The sequence below is a fragment of the Pseudophryne corroboree genome, chromosome 2 (assembly GCF_028390025.1).
Source record: "Pseudophryne corroboree isolate aPseCor3 chromosome 2, aPseCor3.hap2, whole genome shotgun sequence".
NCBI classification, from domain to species: domain Eukaryota; kingdom Metazoa; phylum Chordata; class Amphibia; order Anura; family Myobatrachidae; genus Pseudophryne; species Pseudophryne corroboree.
In genome coordinates, this window is record NC_086445.1 from 587,342,673 (window position 1) to 587,360,467 (window position 17,795).

Here is a 17,795-nt window from a genome sequence, read left to right on the forward strand (position 1 = left end):
ACGGCAGCGTCCACCTGGCTCCAGCAAGCGAGGTCTCGCTTGCTGGAGCCAGGTGGACGCTGCCGTGAGGTCTGGCGGCGGTGCCACATCCTCCTACAACAACGCTGCTGTAGCGCTGCTCTCCTGTCTCCCACCCCCCCCCCCCTCATCTCAATTCGTTTTTTTTTTGTTTTTTTTTAAAGCCGAATTGAGATAGTCATTGAATAGCCCATATCGGATCCATTCCGACAAATGCATGTCGGAATGGATCAGACTTCAATTGAATATACCCTTAATTATCCAATACCAGCCTAGGCTCGGAGGCCAGATGCATCTCTCTTTCCTCTCCCCCCCCCCCCCCCCTGATTTTGACAGAATTTACCATGATCTGTGCAGGCTTTGTATGCTTAAAATGTCAATCTGTGCAGTGCTTCACACAACTTGTCTGCCACAGGCATGTCTATTCTTAAGGCGAGTCACAGTAGTTTATGGTCTGCTTCCAAAAGCCTATTAGTATATGCAATTCCTATATTTGGCGGTGTACAAATATTGATAGTTGCTTCGATGATCTACAGTCGGGCTTATGGGCATTTTGCAGTTTGTATATGGTAGGTTTGCAAATGCAAGGGGGGAATCTGAAAATAATTCACCCTCTCGGACTGTTTTCCTGACTCCAGAACAGTTATATCCTGCTGAAGCAGTGTTTTAGGGAAATAACAGGGGAAGGCCCAGTGCTGAACACTTTCCACAGTGCTTTACACAGAGTGGGCCCGATTCAGATGTGGTTGGAGTATGGATCACTGCTGCTTACTTGGAAGTAGCAGCAGCGATGCACAGATATGGTAATGCAGCAGGAGACATCTGATATTAGATGCCTACTGCATGTATTTGTGATCCAGTGCTGCATCAGATCACTTTGTGACTTAGTCGGCTGGCTGAGTGGTCCGTGGGGCCACGCAAGTTAGTCACAGCTCCTACTAAGAGGCTAGGAAATCCGTCTGAAGATGTGATCCTGGCCTTGGCACTCGACAAAATGGAGGAGTGTCACACATGGGTGGTGCAAATCGCATGCATGCGCAGAAGAAAACCATTGTCCACTTGCTTGAATATAGTATGTGACTGAATCAGGCCCATTCTGGTGGCTAGACAATGCAGATTTACAAATCTCTGCTGGCTATATAAGTAGACCTACAGTAGCAAAACAACAGACATCAGATCTGTAATATTTACAATACAGGGCCTGACTTATTTACAGGTGTACGCAGTGTAAATTTCACCACCTAGTGGGCATATCGCAGCCAGCAACAGCATCCAAAGATGCAGTTGCATTGGTGCCCATGTTCCGATGTACATTCTGAGCAACCATAGGGCTGATCTAATGTTCGATGGTGTGACTATTGGTGATACTTTTAGGCAAAGCGACGGATTACAGCCAAAGCCAGTGGTCATCTCTGTATAAATTCCATCAACAGCGGGATTTGCATAAAACCAGTCACATCCGCATTAGCACCCACCTCTTAATCAGGCCCTCAGAGACATCCCATCTCAGGTGCATTAACACTCACGGCTGAGTTGCTGTATAGGATAAGTGTGCCGTGGGCACAGAGATGGAATTACTGTCTCTTCAGAGGTGGGGTTATGCAGAGATCCTACTGATTTCAGACAGATCTTGTGCGCCAAAGATATGTCAGACGCAAATGCGTGCAAATAATTACATAAGATACTATACTTCAAAGGTTTGAAAGCTTATGCTCAGGACTTGAAACCTGAAGCCTCGTGTGTTAGGATCGTGGTACAACATGCTGTTAATGTCATTTATATTTGTATGTTAAAACATTTTCTTAAAGCTGCAGCTGGTTTAACCAATATTCTTTATTGTATATTCTTCTGGGGTTGATGCTGGTCAGCATGACTTGCAACTTAATTCAATGTCACTACAGGGGAAACAGTTACAATACTGCTACGGTGAACGACAAAGCCGGAATCCCAACTAATGGTAAAATGCAGCCACCGGAATCCCGGCGACACAGGCTATTCTCCCTCTGTGGGTATCCACAACACCCATAGAGGGAGAATATAACCTGTGGCGAGCGCCGCGAGCCACCGTGCCAAGCCCGCAAGGGTCTTTCTAGCGCTCACCCCACTGCGAGCATACTGGTAACCAGGATGCCGCTGTCGGGATACTGACAGCCGGCATCCCAGTCGCCGGTAATTTATGGTTGTGTATGTTACGTTCGTGCTCAGGACCTGGAAGTGACAAAACGAGAGGGCAGGAGAGAACTTCCGCCCTTAAAGCTCCTAAATGTTTTCTTTGTTCTCCGTCGTTTGGGGTAATTTTTTTCTTCTTCTATGCAGCATAAGACGCTCGCCACGCTTCAGGCTCTGTGTCTCGCTCCGCTCGCCACTTTACTATTCCAAATAGGTGTGACATGGACCCAAGGGGTTATGGGAAAGGTCCTCTCCACGAAGGTAAACTAGACGCTACCGTAATTTATACTGAACCCCACTACAGTCAACCATCCTTGGCCTATAGCGTCTCTCAGAGAAACTTGTTTCAGCCTGCATTTTTTTATTTAATGCTCCAAATGAGGCTCTCTGTATTTTTACATAGTACAAAAATAATTCTAAACCGCCAAGATGTTCTTGACAGTGAAACAAATATACACTCTTTTTAATACAAATGTTCCAGTTGAAAAGTGGAATATATCTGGAAGCACTTTAATAAGTTTATGGGCCAACACGAGCCATCATAAATGTGGTTGCTCTGCTCCAGTTTTTCATTTATTTCCCATTTGAATTAACCTAGGCCGTGTTAAATTATTGAAGTTAAAGTTGTTTTAGTAAATTACTTAATCCAAGGTGATTCAGTTGGGAAATTAATTGGAAAAACAGGAATTGAGTACAGTTTGTGAAATGGGTCAGGCTGGCAGGTAGGAGTTTGTCAGTTGAATTAAAATGTTAAGAAAGATTAATGCACTCCTGCATTCCTCTTTGGGTGAAGTTTTTGTGTTGGTCAAGCTTTAATCCTATTTTATGAAGCAACCCCAATCTCTTTCACTCTTGTAGAATTGGTTATCTTCACAATAACTAGACTTTCCGTTTTCTTTACCATCTAGTGACATGTTTTACACAGATTGTGGTCTCACCTATTACATGTCATTATTAGCCAAATAAAATAATTAAAAGCTTCAATGTGCCTAATCATTCATTAAAAGGGGTGTCCCAGGGGTTCTGAACCAAATCCAAACATTTTCTACCTTAAAATAGGGATTTTTTCCCCCCAGCTTTTCACCTGCTCAGAGTAGGTGAAGTGAAATTTGAAAATAATTTTCCTGGCTAATTGAATAGACTAATCACGATTTGCAGGTTATTGTGGCTAATTAAATACCCCCCCATACTCAGCAAAAGTTCTGAGTATCTTTTCACTGTTATCTTAGTTGAAACATTTTCTACTTGCGCAAAGTTGGTCACATTTTGCTTTTGCAGCAAACAAACGCCATTTTAGCCCTTCACAATACACTGGGTACACACCTGAAAGATTTACAAATTATACATGATTGATATTAATTGCAATGCCAATCAGCAGGACCGTAACTAGGGCGGTTAAAATGGTGCTTGGCACACAGCGCATTTGCCACGTGGGCACACAGTCAACATCCACCCACGATTGTATGCACAGTTGCCACCACTCAGCTGCAGCGCTGTCCTCTGTGTGTGTCTGGAAGCCCACAGTGCTGCAGCTGCCTGTCGTCAGAGCACCAAACCCCAAAAGGCGCTGCGGCCGGACAGACCTTGACACTACAGGCAGCCTGCCGCGGCTCTACGCTCACAGGACACAGCCATCTACTCTAGTGGCCAGCCAGCCCTTGGTTTGTGTAAGTATGCTTGCTGTGTGTGTATGCTACACGTGTGTGTAAATATGCCATGTGTGTGCATTAGGGACTCTACGGTAGTGGGCATTGTGCATTAGGGGCTCTACTGTAGTGGGCATTGCATATAATAGACATTATGGGGTATATGCAATTGCGGTCGAATTCCCGAAATTGTCGAATTTCGGGACATTTTCGCCAAAAAAAAAAAATTTGTCGATGCAATTCAGTACTTTTCCGACAAAAAAACGGACATTCAAAATTCGACTTTTTGAAATTCGACTTTTTGCAAATTCGACTTTTCTGCAATTCGACCAAAGTGTATTCAGTTCAAGTTTGGAAATTCGACAGCAGTGCTTTTAGACAGCAAATTCGTCATTTTCAATCCGCCACACTTTGGAGGGTGAAACCAATAAAAAAAAAATTTAAACATGTTTTTTTTTCTTGGTAATATCAGATCTATTTATATTAGAAGGGATTAGGTACTTGGTTTGTCTTTTTTGGAGGCACAAGTATTATTTATATATTTTTAAAAATAATATTTTTTTTTATTATTATTTTTTTTTATAGATGGAATGGTAAAATCCCGGGAAAAAATGGCGTGGGCCCCCCCTCCAAAGCATAACCAGCCTCGGGCTCTTCGAGCTGGTCCTGGTTCTAAAAATGCGGGGAAAAATTTGACAGGGGATCCCCCGTATTTTTAAAACCAGCACCGGGCTCTGCGCCTGGTGCTGGTGCAAAAAATACGGGGGACAAAACGAGTAGGGGTCCCCCGTATTTTTCACACCAGCATCGGGCTCCACTAGCTGGACAGATAATGCCACAGCCGGGGGTCACTTTTATACAGTGCCCTGCGGCCGTGGCATTAAATATCCAACTAGTCACCCCTGGCCGGGGTACCCTGGGGGAGTGGGGACCCCTTCAATCAAGGGGTCCCCCCCCCCCAGCCACCCAAGGGCCAGAGGTGAAGCCCGAGGCTGTCCCCCCATCCAAGGGCTGTGGATAGGAGGCTGATAGCCTTGGTAAAATTAGAGAATATTGTTTTTCCCAGAAGAACTACAAGTCCCAGCAAGCCTCCCCCGCAAGCTGGTACTTGGAGAACCACAAGTACCAGCATGCGGGAGAAAAACGGGCCCGCTGGTACCTGTAGTTCTACTGGGAAAAAAATACCCAAATAAAAACAGGAGACAGACACCTTGATAGTAAAACTTTATTTCATACGTCGACACACACATACTTACCTATGTTCACACGCCGACATCGGTCCTCTTCTCCAAGTAGAATCCACGGATACCTGAAAAGAAAAAATAAATATACTCACCTCAACCAGGGTCCAGAGATAAATCCACGGACTTGTAAAAAAAACAAAAACAAATCGGACACCCGACCAAACGGACTGAAAGGGGTCCCATGCTTACACATGGGACCCCTATCCCCGAATGCTGAGACCGCTCTGTGACAGCTGTCACAGAAAGGTCCCTTCAGCCAATCAGGAAGCGCTACTTCGTGGCGCTCACCTGATTGGCTGTGCGCTATCTGAACTACAGCGCATCGCACAGCGCCCTCCATTATATTCAATGGTGGGAACTTTGCGGCTAGCGGTGGGGTCACCCGCCGGTCAGCGGCTGACCGCGGGTAACCCCCGCAGACGGCAAAGTTCCCACCATTGAATATAATGGAGAGGCTTTGCGATGCGCTGTCTGACAGCTCAGACAGCGCACAGCCAATCAGGTGAGCCCCACGAAGTAGCGCTTCCTGATTGGCTGAAGGGACCTTTCTGTGACAGCTGTCACAGAGCGGTCTCAGCATTCGGGGATAGGGGTCCCATGTGTAAGCATGGGACCCCTTTCAGTCCGTTTGGTCGGGTGTCCGGTTTGTTTGTTTTTACAAGTCCGTCGATTTATCTCTGGACCCTGGTTGAGGTGAGTATATTTATCTTTTCAGGTATCCGTGGATTCTACTTGGAGAAGAGGACCGATGTCGGCGTGTGAACATAGGTAAGTATGTGTGTGTCGACGTATGAAATAAAGTTTTACTATCAAGGTGTCTGTCTCCTGTTTTTATTTGGGTATTTTTTTTCCAGTAGTACTACAGGTACCAGCGGGCCCGTTTTTCTCCCGCATGCTGGTACTTGTGGTTCTCCAAGTACCAGCTTGCGGGGGAGGCTTGCTGGGACTTTTAGTACTACTGGAAAAAACAATATTCGTGTCATTTTTCTCAAGGCTATCAGCCTCCCATCCGCAGCCTTTGGATGGGGGGGGACAGCCTCGGGCTTCACCCCTGGCCCTTGGGTGGCTGGGGGGGGACCCCTTGATTGAAGGGGTCCCCACTCCCCCAGGGTACCCCGGCCAGGGGTGACTAGTTGGATATTTAATGCCACGGCCGCAGGGCACTGTATAAAAGTGACCCCCGGCTGTGGCATTATCTGTCCAGCTAGTGGAGCCCGATGCTGGTGTGAAAAATATGGGGGACCCCTACTCGTTTTGTCCCCCGTATTTTTTGCACCAGCACCAGGCGCAGAGCCCGGTGCTGGTTTTAAAAATACGGGGGATCCTCTGTCAAATTTCCCCCCGCATTTTTAGAACCAGGACCAGCTCGAAGAGCCCGAGGCTGGTTATGCTTTGGAGGGGGGACCCCACGCCATTTTTTCAAATCGCGGCAAAATCCGGCAAATCGGCCGTTTTTCGCCCGCGGGAATGTCGAATCCGTTTTTCATTGAATATGGTGAATTCCGGCAGCCACCTGCCGGAATTCACCTGTCGAATTGTGTCGAATTAAAAAAACGGCGATAATTTGCCGCGATTCGCCGTGAATTGCATATACCCCTATGTAATTTTAATTTTTCTGATGCACTGGCAGATATATAAAAAGAATATGTTAACCAGAGCGGTTAATTAATAGCTATATATTATGGTAATGGAATGGGGAGGGTTTGAGTCTGTCATGTGTACAGAATGTACTTGTGTATTGTTTTGTATAATATATGAATTGGGTATAATTAGTGTACATTATGAAGTGGAGCCAACAAGAAACTAAATTGGCAAAAAATAAGATTTTACTTACCGATAAATCTATTTCTCGTAGTCCGTAGTGGATGCTGGGGACTCCGTCAGGACCATGGGGAATAGCGGCTCCGCAGGAGACAGGGCACAAAAGCAAGCTTTTTTGGGATCACATGGTGTGTACTGGCTCCTCCCCCTATGACCCTCCTCCAAGCCTCAGTTAGGTACTGTGCCCGGACGAGCGTACACAATAAGGAAGGATCTTGAATCCCGGGTAAGACCCAAACCAGCCACACCAATCACACCGTACAACTTGTGATCTGAACCCAGTTAACAGTATGATAACAATGAAGTAGCCTCTAAAAAAGATGGCTCACAACAATAATAACCCGATTTTTGTAACAATAACTATGTACAAGTAATGCAGACAATCCGCACTTGGGATGGGCGCCCAGCATCCACTACGGACTACGAGAAATAGATTTATCGGTAAGTAAAATCTTATTTTCTCTAACGTCCTAGTGGATGCTGGGGACTCAGTCAGGACCATGGGGATTATACCAAAGCTCCCAAACGGGCGGGAGAGTGCGGGTGACTTTGCAGCACCGAATGAGAGAACTCCAGGTCCTCCTCAGCCAGGGTATCAAATTTGTAGAATTTTACAAACGTGTTCCCCCCTGACCACGTAGCTGCTCGGCAAAATTTTAAAGCCGAGACCCCCTCGGGCATCCGCCCAAGATGAGCCCACCTTCCTTGTGGAATGGGCATTGACAGATTTTGGCTGTGGCAGGCCTGCCACAGACTGTGCAAGCTGAATTGTACTACAAATCCAACGAGCAATAGTCTGCTTAGAAGCAGGAGCACCCATCTTTTGGGGTGCATACAATATAAACAGCAAGTCAGACTTTCTGACTCCAGCCGTCCTGGAAAAAAAAAAAAAAAAAAAAAAAATAATAATAATAAATAAATAAATAAATAAATAAATAAATAAATAAATAAATAAATAAATAAATAAATAAATAAATAAATAAATAAATAAATAAATAAATAAATAAATAAATAAATAAATAAATAAATAAATAAATAAATAAATAAATAAATAAATATATATATATATATATATATATATATATAGAGAGAGAGAGAGAGAGAGAAATAGAGACCTAGGCGCTATAGTACAGACGTGCGGTATAAGATGTAAGAAGGAAAAAACTCATTTAAACTCTTTTAAGAGTAGCAGCTCGTAATACAAGATTAGTGCATGGTATACACATATAGTAAAATTAGGTAGTAGAGAGTACAAGCGCTAAAGAGTATAGTGATGGTTAAAATGGAATTAATTAGGTGGATCACAGGATTATTAAAATTGGCCTTAGGCACTTATCTGATAAAAACAAAACTTCAATCCGGTGTTCATCATTTTGGAAATCATGTAAAAGAAGAAACAACAAACATAGTGTGTATCGTTCACAAATAAAAATAGAGCAATTTTGCTATAAAAAGGTACCAATATTTTAGGGAATTTTTGCTATTCCCAATAAAATATAGTGTGTATCGTTCACAGATAAAAATAAAGCAATTTTGCTATAAAAAGGTACCAATATTTTAGGGAGTTTTTGCTATTCCCAATAAAATTATAATCTGTAGCTTCACGACATAAAATACAGATTTTAATGAACAATACAAAAACACGGCTAGACAACACACGTACAAGATTCTAAAATCTTAAAAGCTTATCTGTCCGTTCTATGTGCAAGGGAATCAGTAACCAATTGTTCCATGGACACAGGATAGCCAAAGTTTATGCGTACAGGATAAAAGTAGTTCAAATGCTTATCTGTCCATCAATAGGAGTTTCAGCAGCAAACGGTCCCAACGCGTTTCGTCCTTCAAGGTGTGGACTTCTTCAAGGGGATCAGCAGAGTGAGCTAGGACTGCTCCATTTATACCATAAAGCAGGAAGTTGCAATAACCTTACTTAGTGACATCACATCCTGTGGTGTCAATCTTATATTATGTTTAAAATACCCATAAATTTGCTAAAAAGCATACTGAAATAGTGAGTAGGGGATGATGCTAGAGTGCAGTGAGTGGCCTGTGCAATAAATTGCATGAAAAATGATGGTGAATGGTGTTTGGAACGAAAAGACGGCGGTGGAACGCACACGCCGTCCGGTGGAACGCACCGCCATCTTGTATTCGTCACTTCCGCCCATTTTGTGACGTCACTTCCGCCCGTTTTGTGACGGGAAAAAAGGACTTGAAGCAGAGAATAGCGGAACGCCTGGTGGAACGCATGTCCGCCTATGTGGTGGAACGCACCACCATCTTGTATGAACGGAATGCGGAAGTAAAGTAAACGTGCGGCGGTGAAGCGCATATTCAAGATACGGATGTAGTGAAGGGAGAGGAAGAATTTAGTTGCCATGGAGACTTTAGACAAAAAAGGGGGGTTTTTTTAAAAGAGAGACCAGAGTTTATTGTGACTTAAAGTGACAGTGCTTAATATTTATTAAAATATTGTTAATGACCGTGCAGTGATAGTACTGATATCTAAAAGGATTGTGCATATGATTAAAATTATTCAGCAAAAGATAGTGTGCAGGTGTGGTCATTTTTATATATAGAAACACTGATAAATTATATAAATATAGAGAAAACAATGTTTTTTTAAAATATAAAAAAAAAAAAAAAAAAAAATATAAAAAAATATACATAGTATCCCATTTGGGGGAGAGGAATTATTTCCAGTTTATATTTTTGTGGAGTGCAGGGATGCTAGAGTAAAAAGACAGAGATAAAAGGTGTATCAGTATTATATAACATTAAATAATAAATATATATATATATATATAAAAAAAGGATATAAAATTACAAAAATGTGATTTTCGTGTTGATAATAATAAAACAGCATAAAAAAGGCATAAAGAAGAATTCATGTGATGGATAGGTGTATATTATATTTTAAAAAAACATTGTTTTCTCTATATTTATATAATTTATCAGTGTTTCTATATATAAAAATGACCACACCTGCACACTATCTTTTGCTGAATAATTTTAATCATATGCACAATCCTTTTAGATATCAGTACTATCACTGCACGGTCATTAACAATATTTTAATAAATATTAAGCACTGTCACTTTAAGTCACAATAAACTCTGGTCTCTCTTTTAAAAAAACCCCCCTTTTTTGTCTAAAGTCTCCATGGCAACTAAATTCTTCCTCTCCCTTCACTACATCCCTATCTTGAATATGCGCTTCACCGCCGCACGTTTACTTTACTTCCGCATTCCGTTCATACAAGATGGTGGTGCGTTCCACCACATAGGCGGACATGCGTTCCACCAGGCGTTCCGCTATTCTCTGCTTCAAGTCCTTTTTTCCCGTCACAAAACGGGCGGAAGTGACGTCACAAAATGGGCGGAAGTGACGAATACAAGATGGCGGTGCGTTCCACCGGACGGCGTGTGCGTTCCACCGCCGTCTTTTCGTTCCAAACACCATTCACCATCATTTTTCATGCAATTTATTGCACAGGCCACTCACTGCACTCTAGCATCATCCCCTACTCACTATTTCAGTATGCTTTTTAGCAAATTTATGGGTATTTTAAACATAATATAAGATTGACACCACAGGATGTGATGTCACTAAGTAAGGTTATTGCAACTTCCTGCTTTATGGTATAAATGGAGCAGTCCTAGCTCACTCTGCTGATCCCCTTGAAGAAGTCCACACCTTGAAGGACGAAACGCGTTGGGACCGTTTGCTGCTGAAACTCCTATTGATGGACAGATAAGCATTTGAACTACTTTTATCCTGTACGCATAAACTTTGGCTATCCTGTGTCCATGGAACAATTGGTTACTGATTCCCTTGCACATAGAACGGACAGATAAGCTTTTAAGATTTTAGAATCTTGTACGTGTGTTGTCTAGCCGTGTTTTTGTATTGTTCATTAAAATCTGTATTTTATGTCGTGAAGCTACAGATTATAATTTTATTGGGAATAGCAAAAACTCCCTAAAATATTGGTACCTTTTTATAGCAAAATTGCTTTATTTTTATCTGTGAACGATACACACTATATTTTATTGGGAATAGCAAAAATTCCCTAAAATATTGGTACCTTTTTATAGCAAAATTGCTCTATTTTTATTTGTGAACGATACACACTATGTTTGTTGTTTCTTCTTTTACATGATTTCCAAAATGATGAACACCGGATTGAAGTTTTGTTTTTATCAGATAAGTGCCTAAGGCCAATTTTAATAATCCTGTGATCCACCTAATTAATTCCATTTTAACCATCACTATACTCTTTAGCGCTTGTACTCTCTACTACCTAATTATATATATATATATATATATATATATATATATATATATATATATATATATATATATATATATATATATATCTATTTTTAGGGCCCCGACAACGTCTAGCAACTTGGAGTCCTCCAAGTCCCTAGTAGCCGCAGGCACCACAATATGTTGTTTCAGGCGAAACGCTGACACCACCTTAGGAAGAAACTGGGGACGAGTCCGCAGTTCTGCCCTGTCCGAATGGAAAAACAAATATGAGCTTTTTTTAAGACAAAGCCCCCAATTCTGACAATCGCCTGGCCGAGGCCAGGGCCACAACATGGTCTCTTTCCATGTGAGATATTTCAAATCCACAGATTTGATCGGTTCAAACCAATATGATTTGAGGAATCCCAACACTACGTTGAGATCCCACGGTGCCACTGGAGGCACACAAGGGGCTGTATATGCAATACTCCCTTGACAAACGTCTGGACTTCAGGAATTGAAGCCAATTTTTTCTGGAAGAAAATCTACAGGGCCGAAACTTGAACCTTAATGGACCCCAATTTGAGGCTCATAGACACTCCTGTTTTCAGGAAGTGCAGAAATCGACCTAGTTGAAATTTTTTCGTGGGGCCTTCCTGGCCTCACCCACGCAACATATTTTCACCACATGTGGTGATAACGTTGTGCGGTCACCTCCTTCCTGGCTTTGACCAGGGTAGGTATGACCTCTTCCGGAATGCCTTTTCCCTTAGGATCCGGCGTTCAACCGCCATGCCGTCAAACGCAGTCGCGGTAAGTCTTGGAACAGACAAGGTCCCTGCTGGAGCAGGTCCTTTCTTAGAGGCAGATGCCACGGTTCCTCTTGGAACAGACATGGTTCTTGCTGAAAGCAAATCCCATCTTAGCTCCCGAGGCCATTAGTCCTCTGTGAGCATCTCTTGAAGTTCCGGGTACCAAGTCCCTCTTGGCCAATCCGGAGCCACGCGTATAGTTCTTACTCCTCTACGTCTTATAATTCTCAATACCTTGGTTATGAGAAGCAGAAGAGGGAACACATACACCGACTGTTACACCCACGGTGTTACCAGGACGTCCACAGCTATCGCCTGAAGGTCTCGTGACCTGGCGCAATACCTGTCCCGTTTTTTGTTCGGGCGGGACGCCATCATTTCCACCTTTGGTCTTTCCCAACGGTTCACAATCATGCGGAAAACTTCCCGATGAAGTTCCCACTCTCCCGGGTGGAGGTCGTGCCTGCTGAGGAAGTCTGCTTCCCAGTCGTCCACTCCCGGAATGAACACTGCTGACAGTGCTATCACATGATTTTCCGTCTAGCGAAAAATCCTTGCAGTTTTGACCACTGCCCTCCTGCTTCTTGTGCCGCCCTATCTGTTTACGTGGGCGACTGCCGTGATGTTATCCCACTGGATCAATACCGGCTGACCTTGAAGCAGAGGCCTTGCTAAGCTTATAGCATTACAAATTTGCTCTTAGCTCCAGTATATTTATGTGGAGAGAATTCTCCAGACTTGATCACACTCCCTGGAAATTTTTTCCCTGTGTGACTGCTCCCCAGCCTCTCAGGCTGGCCTCCGTGGATACCAGCATCCAATCCTGAATGCCGAATCTGCGGCCCTCTAGAAGATGAGCACTCTGTAATCACCACAGGAGAGACACCCTTGTCCTTGGATATAGGGTTATCCGCTGATGCATCTGAAGATGCGATCCGGACCATTTGTCCAGCAGATCCCACTGAAGAGTTCTTGCGTGAAATCTGCCGAATGGAAGCGCTTCGTAATAAGCCACCATTTTTTACCAGGACTCTTTTGCAATGATGCACTGACACTTTTCCTGGTTTTAGGAGGATCCCGATTAGCTCGGATAACTCCCTGGCTTTCTCCTCTGGGAGAAACACCCTTTTCCTGGACTGTGTCCAGAATCATCCCTAGGACCAGCAGACGTGTCGTCGGAACAACTGCGGTTTTGGAATATTTAGAATCCACCCGTGCTGTCGTAGAACTACTTGAGATAGTGCTACTCCGACCTCCAACTGTTCTCTGGACCTTGTTCTTATCAGGAGGTCGTCCATTTTCTTTGAAGACGAATCCTCATTTCGGTCATTACCTTGGTAAAGACCCGGGGTGCCTTGGACACTCCAACGGCATCGTCTGAAACTGATAGTGACAGTTCTGTACCACGAACCTGAGGTACCCTTGGTGAGAAAAGCAAATTTTGGGACATGGAGGTAAGCATCCCTGATGTCCCGGGACACCATATAGTCCCCTTGTTCCCAGTTCGCTATCACTGCTCTGAGTGACTCCATCTGGATTTGAACCCTTGTAAGTGTTCAAATTTTTCAGATTTAGAATCGGTCTCACCTAGCCTTCTGGCTTCAGTACCACCCTATAGTGTGGAACAATACCCCTTTCCTTGTTGTAGGAGGGGTAATTTTATTATCACCTGCTGGGAATACAGCTTGTGAATTGTTTTCAATACTGCCTCCCTGTCGGAGGGGGACATTGGTACAGCAGACTACAGGAACCTGCGAGGGGGGAAACGCCTCGACATTCCAATCTGTGCCCCTTTGATACTACTTGTAGGATCCAGGGGTCCTGTACGGTCCCAGCGTCATGCTGAGAACTTAGTAGAAGCGGTGGAGGGCTTCTGTTACTGGGAATGGGCTGCCTGCTGCAGTCTTCTTCCCTTTCCTCTATCCCTGGGCAGATATCTTATAGGGACGAAAAGACTGAGGCTGAAAAGACGGTGTCTTTTTCTGCAGAGATGTGACTTAGGGTAAAAAACGGTGGATCTTCCAGCAGTTGCCGTGGCCACCAGGTCCCATGGACCGGCCCCAAATAACTCCTCCCCTTTTATACGGCAATACATCTTTGTGCCGTTTGGAATCTGCATCCCCTGACCACTGTCGTGTCCATAAACATCTTCTTGCAGATATGGACATCGCATTTACTCTTGATGCCAGAGTGCAAATATCCCTCTGCGCATCTCGTATATATAGAAATGCATCCTTTAAATGCTCTATAGTCAATAAAATACTGTCCCTGTCAAGGGTATCAATATTTTTAGTCAGGGAATCCGACCAAGCCACCTCAGCTCTGCACATCCAGGCTGAGGCGATCGCTGGTCACAGTATAACACCAGCATGTGTGTGTATACTTTTTTGGATATTTTTCTGATAAGCATGTGAGCGCCTTATCCACCCTGAGGGGTGTTTCCCAATGCGCCTTAACTTCTGGCGGGAAAGGGTATACCGCCAATAATTTTCTATCGGGGGAAACCCACGCATCATCACACACTTCATTTAATTTATCTGATTCAGGAAAAACTACAGGTAGTTTTTTCACCTCACATATAATACCCTTCTTTGTGGTACTTGGAGTATCAGAAATATGTAACACCTCCTTCATTGCCCTTAACGTGTGGCCCTAAAGGAAAATACGTTCGTTTCTTCACCGTCGACACTGAAATCAGTGTCCGTGTCTGGGTCTATGTCGACCGACTGAGGTAAATGGGCGTTTTTACAAGCCCCTGACGGTGTCTGAGACGCCTGGACCGGTACTAATTTGTTCGCCGGCCGTCTCATGTCGTCAACCCACTTGCAGCGTGTTGACATTATCACGTAATTCCATAAGTAAGCCATCCATTCCGGTGTCGACTCCCTAGAGAGTGACATCACCATTACAGGCAATTTGCTCCGCCTCCTCACCAACATTTTCCTCATACATGTCGACACACACGTACCGACATACAGCACACACATAGGGAATGCTCTGATAGAGGACAGGACCCACTAGCCCTTTGGGGAGACAGAGGGAGAGTTTGCCAGCACACACCAAAATGCTATAATTATACAGGGACAACCCTTATATAAGTGTTCCTCCCATATAGCATTTAATATATATGTATATCGCCAAATCAGTGCCCCCCCTCTCTGTTTAAACCCTGTTTCTGTAGTGCAGTGCAGGGGAGAGCCTGGGAGCCTTCCCCTCAGCCTTTCTGTGAGGGAAAATGGCGCTGTGTGCTGAGGAGAATAGGCCCCGCCCCCTTTTCGGCGGGCTTCTTCTCCGGAGATTGTGAAGTCTGGCAGGGGTTAAATACATCCATATAGCCTCAAGGGCTATATGTGATGTATTTTTCGCCATACAGGTATTCTACATTGCTGCCAGGGCGCCCCCCCCCGCGCCCTGCACCCTCCGTGATCGCTGTGGGAAGTGTGCTGACAGACAATGGCGCACAGCTGCAGTGCTGTGCGCTACCTGAGGAAGACTGAAAAGTCTTCTGCCGCCTGGTTCCGGACCTCTTCAATCTTCAGCATCTGCAAGGGGGTCGGTGGCGCGGCTCCGGGACGAACCCCAGGGCGAGACCTGTGTTCCGACTCCCTCTGAAGCTAATGGTGTCCAGTAGCCTAAGAATCCAATCCATCCTGCACGCAGGTGAGTTGAAATTCTCTCCCCTAAGTCCCTCGATGCAGTGAGCCTGTTGCCAGCAGGACTCACTGAAAATAAAGAACCTAAAAACTTTTTCTAAGCAACTCTTTAAGAGAGCCACCTAGATTGCACCCTTCTCGGACGGGCACAAAAACCTAACTGAGGCTTGGAGGAGGGTCATAGGGGGAGGAGCCAGTACACACCATGTGATCCCAAAAAAGCTTGCTTTTGTGCCCTGTCTCCTGCGGAGCCGCTATTCCCCATGGTCCTGACGGAGTCCCCAGCATCCACTAGGACGTTAGAGAAATGCTGCTGGCAGCAGCAGGATGCTTCCACGGAACGACACATCCCAGCATGCCCTCAGTTTTAGCATTCCTTAATAGTAAAACTGTGACAGGGCATGCTGGAATGTGAAGTTCCACAGCAGCTGGAGGGCCACAGAATGAAGACCCATGCTGTAACATCTCCCTACACAGAGGGTCTTACTTTCCTCTGTGACAAGGGGGTCCATTCAATTGGTTGTCTCCACGAGCGCCACTAGATGGCGCCCAACAGAGCAATTCAATTGTTGCTCCTTTTGGGCGTGCATGCAGCCTACGAGACACATTTCAGCTCGCAGCCCCGAGAGGCAAGCTGAAATGTGCTTAAACGCAGTGGTTTTGACAGGTTTAGTCACTTTGCGCAGCTAAACCCAGTACTAATGGGCACGCATATGGTGTATGTGTACCCAACAGAGACAGCAATTGAATAGTCCCAGTGGGCACCCAATACGTTTGGGCGTCTCAAAACAAATGAATCAGCCCTGAGGGCTCCGTGCGGGGCTGAACAGCAGCTTCGTTTATGGCGGCTGCAACCTTTCCCCAGAGGATGGGGCACTTCAGGAAGCTGGTCCAGTTTTCACATACCATCCAGACATTAGTGCATTTAAATAATCCAGCCCACTTAAAGATGAGTAACCTATCAAGTGATCAGTGGGTCGGCCATACAGAACGCAAGATACACCTATCTGCAAATATATTTGTCTTTGCCTGGGCTGTACCTGTGACGCGATGTCTGTGAACGATGTAAAAATCAGCTCATCTGAGTCTAGTACCTTCCAGAAGTGTGGTTGTCAGGGATCTCTCTTCTATCATTGTATGTGGGGCTTCCAACATATAAAACAGTACTAGTGACAAACTGTAAACCTCTTTATTTATTGTAATATGCACCACTAATCCTAGAGTGGCCTGTACTGGGAGTTACTACCACATCTTTAAGATTAACTAGGAACAGAAACCCCTTACTTCAAACATGGATACAGTAAGGTTTTACACATGAATGGATTAAGTGGAATTACCACGATATAAAGAAAGTCTCATAAAAAAAAAAAAAATCCATATAGAGCTTAATGGAGTATATTCTATTAGGACATAACATACACACATTATATATATATATATATATATATATATATATATATATATATATATATATATATATATATATATACACACACACACACACACGGTTCAAGTAAACCCTGGGGTAGCATAACTAAACTGCCTCAGAACACTATCTCGGGTACATCTATTGAAAATAGTAAAATAGTAACCTGCAGTATGTTTTAATGTTCTAAACAAGTTTATTTTACGTTCTGATGCAATTCAATTACAGTAACACATGGCCTCCCATGTACTAAACGTAACACATACATACATACATACATATATATATATATTTATATATATATATAAAAAAAAAAGTAATAAAACATATATGCTCACATACATCAGAGAGAAGCAGGAACAAACTTAGGAGACATGTGTCCTTGCGGCCATTGATGCCTCCGGATCGCACTAACAGGCCAGCTCACACAGTTCCACCACCATGTGTCTTTGCAAATGGACAATTTTTGGGCAGTCCCGGCAGCTAGAAGCAGCGTGTAACGTCACCGCGACAGCAACGTCCGCAAAACACGTCCAACGCGTTTCGTCACGATTGGACGAAGTCCGCGAAGCCGCGCCCAAATCGAAGTTCAATCGAGACGCGGTGACGTCACGCGCTGTTTCCAGCAGCTGGGCATGCCCGAATACTAGTGAGTGTTAATTTGCATAGGCACGTGGTGTTCTTCTGATGCTAGTGCTGGTGCTGTGCTAATGCCTAGTTCCATTCTGGAGGCGCTGATGCAAGGATCCATT

The 17,795-nt window shown here is 44.2% G+C and overlaps 1 long non-coding RNA gene across 3 annotated transcripts in view; it reads right to left on the minus strand.

Moving 5' to 3' along the window:
• The window catches only part of LOC135037354 (uncharacterized), a 44,630-nt gene extending 27,059 nt beyond the window's left edge, over positions 1 to 17,571 (minus strand). For 2 of the 3 annotated variants that reach the window (XR_010231932.1, XR_010231926.1), the window contains exon 1: positions 17,386 to 17,571. This is a non-coding gene — a long non-coding RNA (uncharacterized LOC135037354). The remainder of the gene's footprint in view (positions 1 to 17,385) is intronic. The other variant, XR_010231920.1, reaches the window with a different exon arrangement.
• Between the last annotated feature and the right edge of the window lie 224 nt (positions 17,572 to 17,795).